This window comes from Eleutherodactylus coqui, chromosome 5, assembly GCF_035609145.1.
Source record: "Eleutherodactylus coqui strain aEleCoq1 chromosome 5, aEleCoq1.hap1, whole genome shotgun sequence".
Classification (NCBI taxonomy): Eukaryota; Metazoa; Chordata; class Amphibia; order Anura; family Eleutherodactylidae; genus Eleutherodactylus; species Eleutherodactylus coqui.
The window spans coordinates 182,458,644-182,473,101 of record NC_089841.1 but is presented as its reverse complement, the minus strand read 5'-3'; the positions used below and the strand labels follow the sequence as shown (position 1 = coordinate 182,473,101).

The following is a 14,458-nucleotide window of genomic DNA, read 5'->3' as shown; positions in this document are numbered from 1 at the left end:
GTCTGATTTGGGATTCTAGATGCTCAACACTCCGGGGACTTTTTTCACAGATTTTTAGTTTCATAATGCGCCAAATGTTTCTTATTGGTGAAAGGCCCAGACTGCAGATGGCCGGTTCAGCACCCGGACTCTTCCTCTGTGAAGTCATGCTGATGTGATGGATGCAGTGTGTGGTTTAGCCTTGTCTCGCTGAAATATGTAAGTCCTTCCCTGAAAGAGACGTTGTCTGTATGGGTCCATATGGTGTTCTAACACCTCTATATACTGCTTAGCATCGATAGTGCCTTCAAGATGTGTAAGCTGGAGGACACTAAATGGCAGAGACCCAGAGCATTTTCCATTCTTAGGGCGAGCACCCACTGGCGATTGCGTTTTCCGCGGGAAAAAACCGCAGCGTTTTCGCCGCGTTTCCCGTGATTTTTCCGCGCGTTTTTCGCGGCGTTTTCGCGGCTTTTCCGTTAATTTCCATTGACATTCATGGGTGCATTAGGAGAAAAATAAGGACACATATGCAACTGACATGTTCCTATGTTAAAAACGCAAACGCAACGCAAAAAAAACGCCAGTGGACAGGAACACATGTTATCTCTATGCCTGTGCAGGAAAAACGCAAAACGCAAAACGCAGGTTAAAAAACGCCAGTGGGTGCTCGCCCTTATAGTGCAATCCTGCATGTTACTCTATTGAGTTGAATGAGTAAAACTAAACATAGTCCTATTGATGAAGTGTTAATTTGTAAATCTACAAGTATATCTGCAATTGAAAAGTTACTTAGCATTATAGGGAATCTGTCATGTCCCTACAGCACCATAAACTAAATTAGGTAACAGGGAGCTGGGTGATGTATTTTTTTCTACTCATCTGTTCCCTGGAGCCAGCTGTGTCCTTTTCAGATTCCTGTGCCTGCTCTCTCCTATAGGCATTCCTTGTAGGCCCAATACAAGTGGACTTGTATAGGAATGTGCATACACAGAACACTGAAAAGCGTTAGATTCTTGTGCTCGGTCGGAACTTCAGAGAAGGACACCTCTGGATCCAGGAAGTAGGTGAGTATAAAAAACAGCACCTGGCTCCCTGTCCCCTCTCTAACAGCACCATCACTTAGTTTATGGCGCTGTGGGGACGTAACAGGTTCTCTTTACCGATTGAGTAAAATCACTGAAAAAAGATCCCTACACCCCTCCTATAATGACAGAGTGTTAAGGCAGCAGAAATACAGTCCTAAACTCTTGTTCATGACCTGAAGGTTGTAAGTTCAATCCCACCATGGTTCAGGTATTACCAACCTCAGAAGGAGGGGGGATAATAAATAAAAAATTACATAAAAGCGCTGCGGAATAAGTTGGCACTATACAAATAACAAGATTATTACTATTACTAAAATATAACCTTTATTAAGATACAGCTATAACATTTAATGGGGAGCTGATAACTGTAATATCAAAAATGTAAAAAGATATCAAAAACCTCACAGACATGAAGTGACCATTATAATATGTTACCAACAGAGAGACACTATGTTACTATGTTAATAAAGGTTATGTTTTAGTATACCATTTCTCTCAGTGCATATTAACTATAGATACGGAGCATTTGAAAGATATATAATATAACATATTTGATGGAAACTTTCTGGTAATTTCTTTCTAGCAGAATATCCAATATCTTATAACTTCCACTGGATGCTTTATTGAATCTTCTGTATAAAGCTTAGAAAAGAGCTAATGCATAAGTCATCAGTGGACTAGCCGAGTATTGCATCCTGGCAGAGATCAATATTCCTATATAAGTCCTGGTTGCCAAGATATAGAGCATCACGATCATTACAAATATAATCTATTCCAACAACGAATGAATGCAGTGCTGTCCTCAAAATATTAAAGAACATTGATTCCTGACTTAGACATGGATTTTGATGCAGAGTGACAGGGAGACATAGTGAGCAATTCAGTGATAGAAGGCAAAGGGTGGTTAATAATGGTACATACCCTGATTGGGTCACCGTTACTAGTGGGGTGCCACAGGATGGGTTTTGGGCCCTATTCTTTTTAATATTAATATTTTACTGTGCAATCCTTCTACCAGGTCATTAATATATATATATTTTATTTTTGCAGATACAAAACTGTGTAAAGAAATTAACACAAGAGGGGACACAAGGCGGTTGCAAGAGGATCCAGATAAATTGGGGGCTTGGGCAGAAAGGAGGCAAATATAAGGTTATGCACATGGGCAGAGGAAATACATGTCACCATTACACACTAAAGGGCAAAGGACTGGGAAACGCTGACATGGAAAAGGACTTGGGGATTTTAGTTAACTGTAAGCTTAATTGGAGCAACCAGTGTGAGGCAGCTGCTGCCAAGGCCAATAGGATCATGGGGTGCATCAGAAAAGGTTATGGGGCACATGATTTGCCTTCTTCTGGATCAACGCTGGGGGTTAATAGGCTGAACTAAATGGACATGTCTTTTTTGGCCTTACATACTGAGGTTCTCTATTACAGAATAATTTAGATGGGAAGTTAGCATTTCAGGTTGTCAACACCAGTTTATAAGGGCCATGCATACTGTTGAACAATGTTTCTGGAGGAGAATTCCTTCATACATGTAGATTCGATATAGTATGGTGTTTTTTTCTGTTGGATTCTGGATGGATTGGACAGGGGGAAAAAAGTATCATGCTCTATGTCTCTTAATGAAATCAGAAGCACATGGAGGAACAGTAAGGACTCACACACTTGTATGTGCAACATCTTATGGCTCTAGACATCTTGGCAGTTACAGAGCTACTATATGAGTGTGTGCATACATCTTAAGTGCTAAATATTACTTTGCATTATTGATTTTATCCTAATTGGTACTTGCTAGAGATGAGCGAGCGTACTCGTTAAGGGAAATTACTCGAGCGAGTATCCCCATTTTTGAGTACATGCCTGCTTGCCCAAATAGATTCGGGGGCTGGCGGAGCGCGGGGGAACGGGGGGAGATATCTCTCTCTCTCTCTATCCTTCACGCATAGTCAGACTCGTAAAAACAGCCTTGAATTTTAGGCACTTTGTACATGTGGGATTTTTCTGTTGCTTTTTTACCTATAGAGAAGACTATGGGAAAACATCAGAATAAAAAGGCATACCTACAGCATGCAGCAATTTTAAAAATAAACCATGGACCCAAAAAAATGTGCCAAAATTTAGACAATGTGCCACAAAAACAATGCACTGCCTGTAGTGCATTTCATAGTTCCATATTGATCTAAAGATAACATTTAGATGCAGTATTTTTGCTGCAGAAAGACACATAAAAATGCCTTTGTGACACCAGCCGTACAAAGCTGTTTTAAAGCATTCATATGGAATGTGAGAGTAAAAGCATTACAGTTATGCTCCATTGAAGCCTATGGCTTTGTAAGCTCCAGTAGAGCAGTTCAGAACCATAGGGATTCCTTCTAAGCCCAATACAAGTTGACTGGGTGGTTAGTGCAAAGAGCACTGATATCTGTGACGGCAAAGACAGATAAAGCACTAGTGACAAAAAGAAGAGCATTGAGTCATTACTGCACAAATACACTGCTTCTAGACAGCCAGTTCCCTACTATATCATTCCTCCCACACCGTCCTTTAGCTCTCTACGTCTTTTTCAGTCAGTACACTTTTTTTTTACTCATGCATAGATTTTCACTCACCCAGTTATGTTTATGCATTTACCCCAAAAATAAGACAGTGTCCAGGCAGCTATGCATGTAAAAAAGTAAAATCTTTTGGAGCAAAAATTAATATAACACCCTATTTAGATGGACTTTTTTACTAACTTCACTAGGGCTTATTTTTGGAGTAGGACTTATTTTTTAGGGGAACGGGCTATTAACATGCATCCGCAGTTATAAATACACTTATCTATGAAGACATTTCTTAAAGTATCCATCCACTAAAAGAACCCTTCCTAACATCATGTATTTGTATGCCAGTTTACTAACTCTTAGGTCGAGGTCAGATGAGCAGTGTTTACACGCTGCTAAGCAACATGTAAACAACACTGCTGACATGCAGGGATTATGCGTGTGAACGGTCTGTCTCTAGCTGCGTGGAACAGCCTATTCACACATCCGTGGTACGGGCAGCGTGCTGCCACGGCTCCCATAGGGGAGCTGACATGCGAGTCGGCACTCGCATGTTCTAACTTTGTTAGAAGCACAGATCCTGCGCTTCTACAAAAGCGTCCATGTAAGCGCTTTCATAGCAACCCATTTGGTTGAACAACACTCGTCTGACCGAGCCCTTAACCCGTTCCAATCCACTGTCTGACGTCTGAAGACATTATGATTTAAGGCTGTACAGCTCTGATGTTGGAAGACGCCCATCGGGGTTCTCTCACTGTGTATTGCCAGCCTCTCTGCTGTTGGAGCCTATCCAATGTGTCACCTCATGCAGTACTGGCTTTAGCCAGCATATAGCGCCATTGTATAACAGCAGGAAAAGAGTAAGCCCCCTAGGAAAACCAGGATGCAAATTGGATTGGAAAGGGTTAATATTAGTTCTGTTAGGGCTCAGTCACACGGGCACATCGGCACCCGTACACCGGCGCCGATGCGCCGTTTGACTGACAGTTAGAAGACGGCCGTACCTGAAGACGGACGTCTTTCTGCAGCGCTGATGAAAGAACACATGACCGGTCACATGTTCTTTCCTCCGGCGCTGCAGAGAGACGTCCGTCTTCAGGTACGGCCGTCTGCTACCTGCAGTAACACGGGCACCGATGCGCCCGTGTGACTGAGCCCTCACTCCCATGATTACTAATTTTAACAGTTTTCTTCAGTTTTTTTTTTTCTATTCCATTTCTTAGGCATTTTATTTATTTTGGGGGTTTTATATATTTCGATGAGTTTTTTGCACAGATTTTTTTCTAAAGAGTGTTAAAGGTTAGCCTTTTAATGTATCAGATCTGTATCATATGTGTAGATGTTAACTATCATTATACATGTTTTCTCATTGGACAATACTATACGTACATAAATATTCTAATGGTTTCATTAACCTTCTTCTCCTCTGTTTGCTCCCCACACACACTTTTACGTTCTTTCCCTATTCACCTTAACACCCTTTAATTACATTTTCTATTACAATGATTAGCTACTTTGTACTCCTTATATTGGCTTTTTGTTTCTAGTAGCGTTCCCTCCAGCATTCAACGAATAAAAGCTCTGTGCCTTGAAAAGCATGTATTATTTTTCTGGTCTTCTAAATGAAAGAGGAGTCAGGTTTATTTACCCAGTCTTTGAACGTTCCGTACATGGATGTTTGCGCCATGTATCGGTGGTTTATTTTTCCCACACAATCTTTACTTGAAAGCTTATTTCTCGTTAACCAAACAATGTAAAACGAATATGTGGGAATTGTGAATTATTGCTGCTTGCCATGTGAAGTAAACTAAAGAATATAACCTTAGGTCCTTGATGGTGAACTTTGTCACTGAAGTTCCATACATAAAACACAATGTAGCACTGCACATTTAACATGATTAAAGCTGCCAGCTGTAAAATTGCCATCTCGGCAGTGACAGGGTGAGAGATGATTTGTGGTGCATGGAGCGACAGTCCTGGGTGCTGCAGCCAGCAGACTGTCAAAGTAAATAATGCAAACCGTGCTACTGTGGGGTGAAGGGGCTGGAGGGGAAATGAAGTGACATTATAAACTCATGCACAGAAATTCCCTAATTCTCGTTCATTCCACTAAGACTCCTGGTCACCAATATGTAATAGGCATCAATGGGCTAATACATGACACGAAAACATAGAAGACGCTTCAATAGCAACTAGTTAGATTCCAGGTGCCATTTGTCTGGTGAAGGACTAAATTGTAACCAGTGATTTGATTGGTTGCATCCACTTTGACACATATGTGTAGTAAGGCTTTATTGCATCCAGATAAAAGATTCAGTTTGCTGCCTTTGACTTTTATCTAAATCCCATGGACTTAGCACCAGGGGCACATGCCCCACCAGCAACCACCTTCCTCGGCTATACCCTTGCTTCAACAGTATTGAGGAAAAGCATTTTCAGCAATTCTTTGATACCATATATATGCATTAATACAAAGAACAAGTATAGGCACTATTCATAGATGCAGTCTTTTGTGAATAGCCTGAGTATAGAAGCTATTGTTGTACCTGTTAATACATTGCAACAATAACTCTATTTCTGTGTTTACAGAAAACAAGCTGTTATCCAGATCCAATCATTACTCCACCAATGCTTTTAATATTTTTTCAATTAAAATATACATTGGTAAATTGCAAATAATTCACTTTCCTGATATAATGTAGTGTGCCAATCTCTTCCATTAATAAGACTTCAAGCCATCTAAATCTTTAGGCCTCTTTCAAACAGGCGACAGCGATATTGCTGCTAGAAAATCACAGCGATATTGCATCGGTGTTCTGTGGGATATAGCAGCATTTTCTCATGGTGATATGGAAATTTTGTGATGCTGCAAAGTCGCACGATTTTGTAGCGCTCTTTCGACAGGATTTTTTTTGGGGGGGGAGAGGAGGAGTTGAAATATAAGCCCTACCCCCAAAATTGAAAATCTGTGATTGGTGATCAAGCACTGGCTCTGATTGGCCAAGCCGTGGTGCTTGAGAACCAATCAGAGGCAGCGTTCCCTGGAGGCGGGGTTTTTCAAACTCCTGACCAGGAAGTGTTGCCTAATGACTGAAGACAAGTGCAGAGGGCTGACAGCAGCTGTTAAGTTATATATATTGTGAGGGATTAGCGTTTAGGATCGGTAGCAACCTGGGCATAAGCAGTCAGAGACAGTGACACTTGTGATAAAGTCTTTAGTCCAGGCTTTGCCTGGGTTTATTTCCAAGCAAAACAAAGCAAAATACAGGCCTTAACATCAGGCAAACATAAAGTAAATCCTGCTCGTCCGAGCACTTACTAAACATGTAGCGTCCCTCTTTACGTACTGGTAAACAAATGGCTCCTGCACACAGCCAGCCAGGACTCTCTGACCTGCAGAGGTCTCAGCTCTCCTCCTGGCCCTGTAGGCCCAGGCTTTATATGGCCTGGTACCAGCCCCACCTGGTACGTGGGAGTGACCATCCCACCCTTCACTTTGGTCACTCCAGGAAAAGCCGGCCCGGATTATGTGGCTTGGAGCCACTTACATACTACACCGTGTTAGTGGCTTAATGCTACTAACACTATACTGCCGGCTTCCTCCACCGAGCCCAGGCTGCTCGGTGGCACGTATCTGCCCAAGCGCTCCCCAATGCCTCATAGGAGAGCATCCTAGGCGAGATATATCTGCCCTCCAGCACTTTGCCGGTCACCTTCTCACATACCCTCCCCCTCTGTTCGAGCCTGTGGGGTCGGACACCTTTAGCCGCCATGCAATGCGTCCTTGATAAGGCATCGGCATTGCCCTGTAGCTTTCCGGCCCTGTGTTCTACCGAAAAACTGAAGTTTTGTAGGGTCAGGAACCATCTAGTGACTCTGGCATTTCTTTTTTTTGCCTGTGACATCCAGGTTAAGGGAGAGTGGTCTGTGATCAGCCTGAAGTGCCGACCTAGAAGGTAGTATTTTAGGGATTCAAGGGCCCACTTGATGGCTAGGCACTCCCGCTCAACTATTCTGTAATTTTTCTCTGGTGGCGTGAGCTTCCTGCTCAGATAAATCACGGGATGTTCCTCTCCCTCTACTTCTTGGGACAGAACTGCTCCCAGTCCCACATCGGACGCGTCTGTTTGGACAACAAATTCCCTTTTAAAATTGGGTGTGACTAACACTGGACGTCTACAGGGGGCCCGTTTTAACTCTTGGAACGCCTTTTCTGCGTCAGGGTTCCACTTGACCATGACTGACTTACTGTTCTTGGTCAAGTCTGTTAGGGGCGCTGCTATGCTAGCAAAGTTTTTCACGAACTGCCTATAGTACCCTACAATGCCTAAAAAAGCTCTCACCTGCTTTTTAGTTGTGGGTTGTGGCCAGTCCTCAACGGCTTCAACTTTATTGATCTAGGGTTTTATAATACCCCTGCCTATTACATACCCCAGGTATCGTGCTTCTTCGAGGCCTATGGCGCACTTCTTTGGGTTTGCTGTGAGCCCTGCTTTTCTAAGGGAGTTCAGTACTGCCTGTACCTTGGGTAGATGGCTGTCCCAGTCTTCGCTAAAGATGATGATATCATCTAAATATGCTGACGCATATTGACGATGGGGTTTGAGTATGATATCCATCAATCTTTGGAAGGTTGCTGGGGCTCCATGCAAACCGAAGGGTAGGCAGATGTACTGAAACAACCCTTCTGGTGTGGCAAACACAGTCTTTTCTTTCGCGCTCTCTGTAAGGGGAACCTGCCAGTAGCCTTTAGTAAGGTCGACAGTGGAAAAGTACCTGGCATGACGCAGTCTCTCAATTAACTCGTCCACTCTCGGCATTGGGTATGCGTCAAATTTTGACACGTCATTTAGCTTCCGGATGTCGTTACAGAAGCGCAGAGACCCATCAGGTTTTGGTATCAGCACAATAGGGCTGGACCATTCGCTTTTCGACTCCTCAATTACTCCGAGGTCTAGCATTTTCTTGACCTCCTCTGAGATGGCTCGTCTGCGGGCTTCTGGAACCCTGTACGGTTTCAACTGAACCTTTACCCCTGGTTCAGTTATAATGTCGTGTTTTATGACACCAGTACGCCCTGGTATATCAGAGAACACATCTGAATTACGTTGTATAAATTCCCTCGACTCTTGTTGTTGGGATTTGGACAGGGACCCTGATACACACACCTCTGGGACCCCACCATGGGGGGTGCTCACTGCAGTCAGGGCTTCTCTGTCCTTCCATGGCTTAATTAGGTTTACATGGTACAACTGTTCTGGTTTCCGCCTACCTGGCTGGTATACCTTATAATTTACCTCTCCGACTTTCTCAATTATTTCATAGGGCCCTTGCCATTTTGCTAGGAATTTACTTTCTAGGGTGGGCACCAACACTAGTACCCGATCCCCAGGGTTGAAGGTTCTCACCTTGGCGGACCGGTTATATACCCAGCTTTGGGCTTCTTGAGCCTGCTGTAAATGTTCTCTAACAATGGGCATGACCGCCGCAATTCGATCTTGCATGAGGGAGATGTGCTCAATAACACTCCTGCAGGGGGTGGACTCGTGCTCCCAGGTCTCCTTAGCTACATCAAGGAGCCCTCGGGGATGTCTACCATAAACTAATTCAAAGGGAGAGAACCCAGTGGAGGATTGTGGGACTTCACGGATTGAGAACATTAAATATGGCAGCAGACAGTCCCAGTCCTTCCCATCCTTATTGACTACCTTTTTTAGCATGCTTTTTAGGGTCTTATTAAATCTCTCAACCAGACCATCCGTCTGTGGGTGGTACACAGATGTCCGTAAGTGCTTAATATTCAGCAGCTTACACAATTCCTTCATGACCTTTGACATAAAGGGGGTTCCTTGGTCCGTCAGGATCTCTTTTGGTATGCCCGTGCGGGAGAACATGTGAAATAGTTCCTTTGCAATACCCTTGCATGACGTATTGCGTAAAGGAACGGCTTCGGGGTAACGGGTGGCATAGTCTACAACCACTAATATATGTTGGTGACCCCGGGCAGACTTTACCAAGGGCCCAACTAGGTCCATAGCGATCTGCTCAAACGGCACCTCTATGATGGGCAAGGGCACTAAGGGGCTCCGGTAATGGGGCATAGGAGCTGTTATTTAACACTCCGGGCATGACTCACAGTAACGTTTTACATCACCATGTACCCCCGGCCAGAAAAAACGCTGAAGGATGCGTTCCTTAGTCTTTTCGCTCCCGAGATGACCTCCCAGCACATGCTTGTGCGCCAGGTCTAAGACCATCCTGCGATAAGACTGAGGTACCACCAGCTGTTCCACAACCTCCCCACGGACCTTGTCAACCTGATACAACAATTCTTGGTTGACTGCAAGGTGTGGAAACACAGTATCAGCCCCTGGAAATTGAGGCTCCCCATTCAGTACTTTAACATTTTCCCTAGCTTTTACTAAGGTGGGGTCTCGGAGCTGCTCAGTTCCGAAATTGGCACGTGAGACCTCCAAGTCAGGCATAGCAACCACTTCGTCCTGTACCTCCGTCTCACCCGCCAGTACTGTTAAGGGAAAGTTATCCCCATCTTCTTGGGTCACCCCTACTGCTGGAACCGTACCCTCAGGGTCAAACGGTTCTGGACACACATCATACACATTTGCATTATCATGAACCTTATTTGCAGACGACCCTCGGTGTCGCCACAAGTCCCAAAATAGGGGAAAGTCTCCCCCGAGGATCACGGTGTGCATTAAGGATTTCACTACGCCCACCTCATGGGTGGCAAGTCCACATGGGGTATCAAGTCTTACAAGGGCAATAGGGTACTCCTTGGTGTCCCCATGCACACAAACAACCCCCATGTGACGGCCGGTGACGGTTGTGGGATCGACCAGGCTGGAGTGCACCAGCGTAACCAAGCTCCCTGAGTCCAGTAGAGCTGTCACCGCAAAGTCATTCACCTTTAGGTGACATAATGGTCGATCAGTCTCTGACGCCGTCTCTGCAGAACACACAGGCCGTGCGAATAGCGACCTCCGCCGGGCAGAGTCACAGTCCATGGGTTCCACGGTAAGTGGGCAGTTGGCGGCAATATGCCCAGACTCACGACAGCGCCAACACAGTATGGGGCCCCGGTCCCCTTGGGGTTCTACCCGGGACCGGACTGTCCAGTTGGGACTCCTCTTCTGTCCCAAATGATCCCCCTCTGAGCCGCCTCCCTTTGGGACACTTTTGACACCCCTTACATACGGAACAGTCTTACCCGGTGCTCCGGCCGACTTGCTGTTCCCGGGGTTGGAACGTCGAGGAGGCACGGCTTGCAGTAAGTCCTTCGTGGCTTTATACCTCTCGACGAGGCTCACGAGTTGGTCCACGTCCTGCGGACCTCCTTGTCCCACCCAGTGCTGGATTGCGGGGGGCAACAAGCGTATAAACTTATCTAGAACCACTTTCTGTACGATCTCAGCAGGGGACGACTCCTCCGGCTGCAGCCACTTTCTCACCAGGTGGAACAGGTCGTACATCTGGGAGCGAGCTGGCAGGTGGTCAGCAAAAGTCCAGGCATGTACGCGTCGGGCCCACACATGGGTGTCCACGCCCAAGCGTGCCAGGATCTCACCTTTCAGCTTATTATAGTCCTTGGCATCCTGCTCACCGAGGTCAAAGTAGGCCTTTTGGGGTTCTGCCGTCAGGAAAGGCGCTACTACCTCAGCCCACTGAGGCGCCAGTAACTTCTCCCTCTCGGCCACTCTCTCAAAGACCGCGAGATAGGCCTCGATGTCATCGGTGGGTGTCATCTTTTGTAAGGCCGTCTGTACCGCAGTACGGGTGGTGGGGAGCGAACCAGACGACCTCTGCACACTTTGCGCCAGGAGAGCATTAGTCTCGGCCTGAGCTCTCATGGCCTCCTCATGGATCTTTTGCTGGGTCGCCAATGCTTGTTGCTGCTGCACGTTCATTTGTTGCTGCTGAGCAAACGTTTGTTGTTGCTGCATGTTCATTTGTTGCTGCAGAGCCAACGTTTGTTGCTGCTGCACGTTCATTTGCACCAGCTGCTTTATCAGTTCTTCCATCTTGGCAGTGTCTGATTTCTGTGCCATTGCAGCTTTCACCCAGGACATGTGGGTCACAGCACTCTCCCGTCAATCTCTGTTGGGCGGTTGCCCTTAGCAACGGTTCTCCAGCGGCTGCAGCAAAATGTCCATTAATTGGCGTATGTCTCTTTAAGACCGCTGCCTGCATCCTCCACCATATGTGAGAGATTAGCGTTTAGGATCGGTAGCAACCTGGGCATAAGCAGTCAGAGACAGTGACACTTGCGATAAAGTCTTTAGTCCAGGCTTTGCCTGGGTTTATTTCCAAGCAAAACAAAGCAAAATACAGGCCTTAACATCAGGCAAACATAAAATAAATCCTGCTCGTCCGAGCACTTACTAAACATGTAGCGTCCCTGTCTATGTACTGGTAAACAAATGGCTCCTGCACACAGCCAGCCAGGACTCTCAGAACTGCAGAGGTCTCAGCTCTCCTCCTGGCCGTGTAGGCCCAGGCTTTATATGGCCTGGTACCAGCCCCACCTGGTACGTGGGAGTGACCATCCCACCCTTCACTTTGGTCACTCCAGGAAAAGCCGGCCCGGATTATGTGGCTTGGAGCCACTTACATACTACACCGTGTTAGTGGCTTAATGCTACTAACACTATACTGCCGGCTTCCTCCACCGAGCCCAGGCTGCTCGGTGGCACGTATCTGCCCAAGCGCTCCCCAACGCCTCATAGGAGAGCATCCTAGGCGAGATATATCTGCCCTCCAGCACTTTGCCGGTCACCTTCTCACAATATATATATTTTTTTTTTATGCAGCTAGGGCATATTTTAGGGACAAGCGGTAGGATTTCCTACTGTAAAACTTGCATTGCACCACAAGAAAACCGTGTTTTCGTTTGATGTGATGCAACAGAAAGGAAGGTTCCATAGGGAAACATGGGCTACAAAACATCACAAATCGCGGCTGTGTAGAGAATGCTGCGATTTTGTATTCATGCAATGTAGCAGCCTACAAAACATCGCTAATGGGAAGAACCTATTGGAAAGCTTTGGTTTCACATACATGTGATTTATAGCACTGTCGTATCATGAGAAAATCACACAATTTTGTTGCCCATGTGAGAGCAGCCTTAAACAGATACTAGTCTTTTTTACCCAAATAGATACAAAGTATTTACTACAACACCAAAGGCCACATAGACTTGAGTGCAAGCAATCAAAAATGGAGAGCCGACAGTTCTTAATTATTATTAGATGTGTTAACTTTAAAATATCAAAAAATAATTTTTCTTAGGTGAGTTATATATATTTGTTTCTTAGGTGAGTTATATATATTTGTTTCATACGTATAAGGTAATGTACCAAGTTGAAAACTGAACAGTGTATAGAGATTTAGGAATTGAGATATATGAAAGTTTGACTAAATGTTGGCAAAAAATGTGTTTGTAAGGGGCAGAGGGTTATTCTCATATACTCCCTTATGGGTATTTTTGTGTTTGTCCCCACTTGCTGCCCTAAGTGGTTGTCCCTTTCTGTTTTATACACCCATCTTTCCTGTTGTGTTGTATTTGGCAGCACCAACAAACCCTATCAGTCACTAGTCAGCAGGAAACATAGGCTGCCAGCTTGCAGTAAGAAGAGTCTGGCATCAGTGCAGACCCATGCAGAGCTTGATGCTAATGTAAAGGCAGTGTGATGGTGCTGAATGCTGCGCCATGGCCTTGCTGTGTAAGGGAGAGACCAATAGTAGGGTATATTAGGTGTAGGAAGTGAAGCAGAGTAGACCATGTGTAGTGCCACAGGGACTTGCTGCTTGTGAAGTAGAGCAGCAGGTCTGTGCACTTCTGCTGGTGGTAAAAGATGTGGAGGGCATTGGGAGCCAATGCCTAGTCAGCATGGCTAAGAGTGTACCTGCTCAAAAGCAGACTGAAATGCTGACTGGCTGGCTATCCTGAGGTGCACTGCAGGCTTTATCCTTGAAATGGACTGGTGGGGTAAAGGGTACAATGATGTGGATTGAAGGTCATACTCTTGAATTCTTCAGAGAACTGTGCGTTGCAGGCTTGCAGTCAAGTCCAGTGTCATTGGATTCCATGAAAGGCAGTGGTGCTGGGGTCACAAGGACCCTCGGAGATGTAAAAAAAATGTACTGGTTGCACCAGTCACGTAAGCCACGGTTGGGGATCTCAATCTCCATTGAAGGTCCCACTAGGTTAGGCTGCATTAAAGTGAGTGTCAGCTCGTACTGTGGTGAACTGTGTAAGAGAGTAGCCTATCAGAAACCCATAGTGCAGGTAGACATTTGACATACATTAACTTCATGGATTTGTACAAACCAGATGTATAATACTGAATATTTTGCTAACTTTAGGCATTGAGATGTTAAGTGCATGATTGACTACCATGGACTAGACTGTTCTACTGAACACCCAATGCAGTATCAGACTTTTCAATTGATATTCAGGCATTGAATGCGAAATATGGTATGGAGCACCAGAAAGCAGATGGTGCTATACTACAAACAATAATGGACCACGGTGTGAATTTGCACAGCAGATGCATACGGTAACTATACTATTTACGCACAGGAACAGAAGTCGGAGAATTTATCAATGGGCACAGATTTATGACTTAGCCATCTACAATCATAACCTCATCATCCCTATAGATTGCTCCTCTAGTTTTCTCTCATAGAGCATGTTACTGATGATAATCTCCTAGGGAGAGCTGTGCTAATTTATTATTTCTTATGTATATAACTTATATTATGAGACACTATCACATATGATGGCATGGGATGTCACACATTTGTGACTTTTGAGAACAGA

At 45.1% G+C, this 14,458-nt stretch overlaps 1 protein-coding gene across 1 annotated transcript in view; it reads right to left on the bottom strand.

Moving 5' to 3' along the window:
* The window catches only part of MYO18B (myosin XVIIIB), a 529,330-nt gene that overhangs the window by 37,863 nt on the left and 477,009 nt on the right, over positions 1-14,458 (bottom strand). The gene's annotated exons all lie outside the window — the stretch shown is intronic.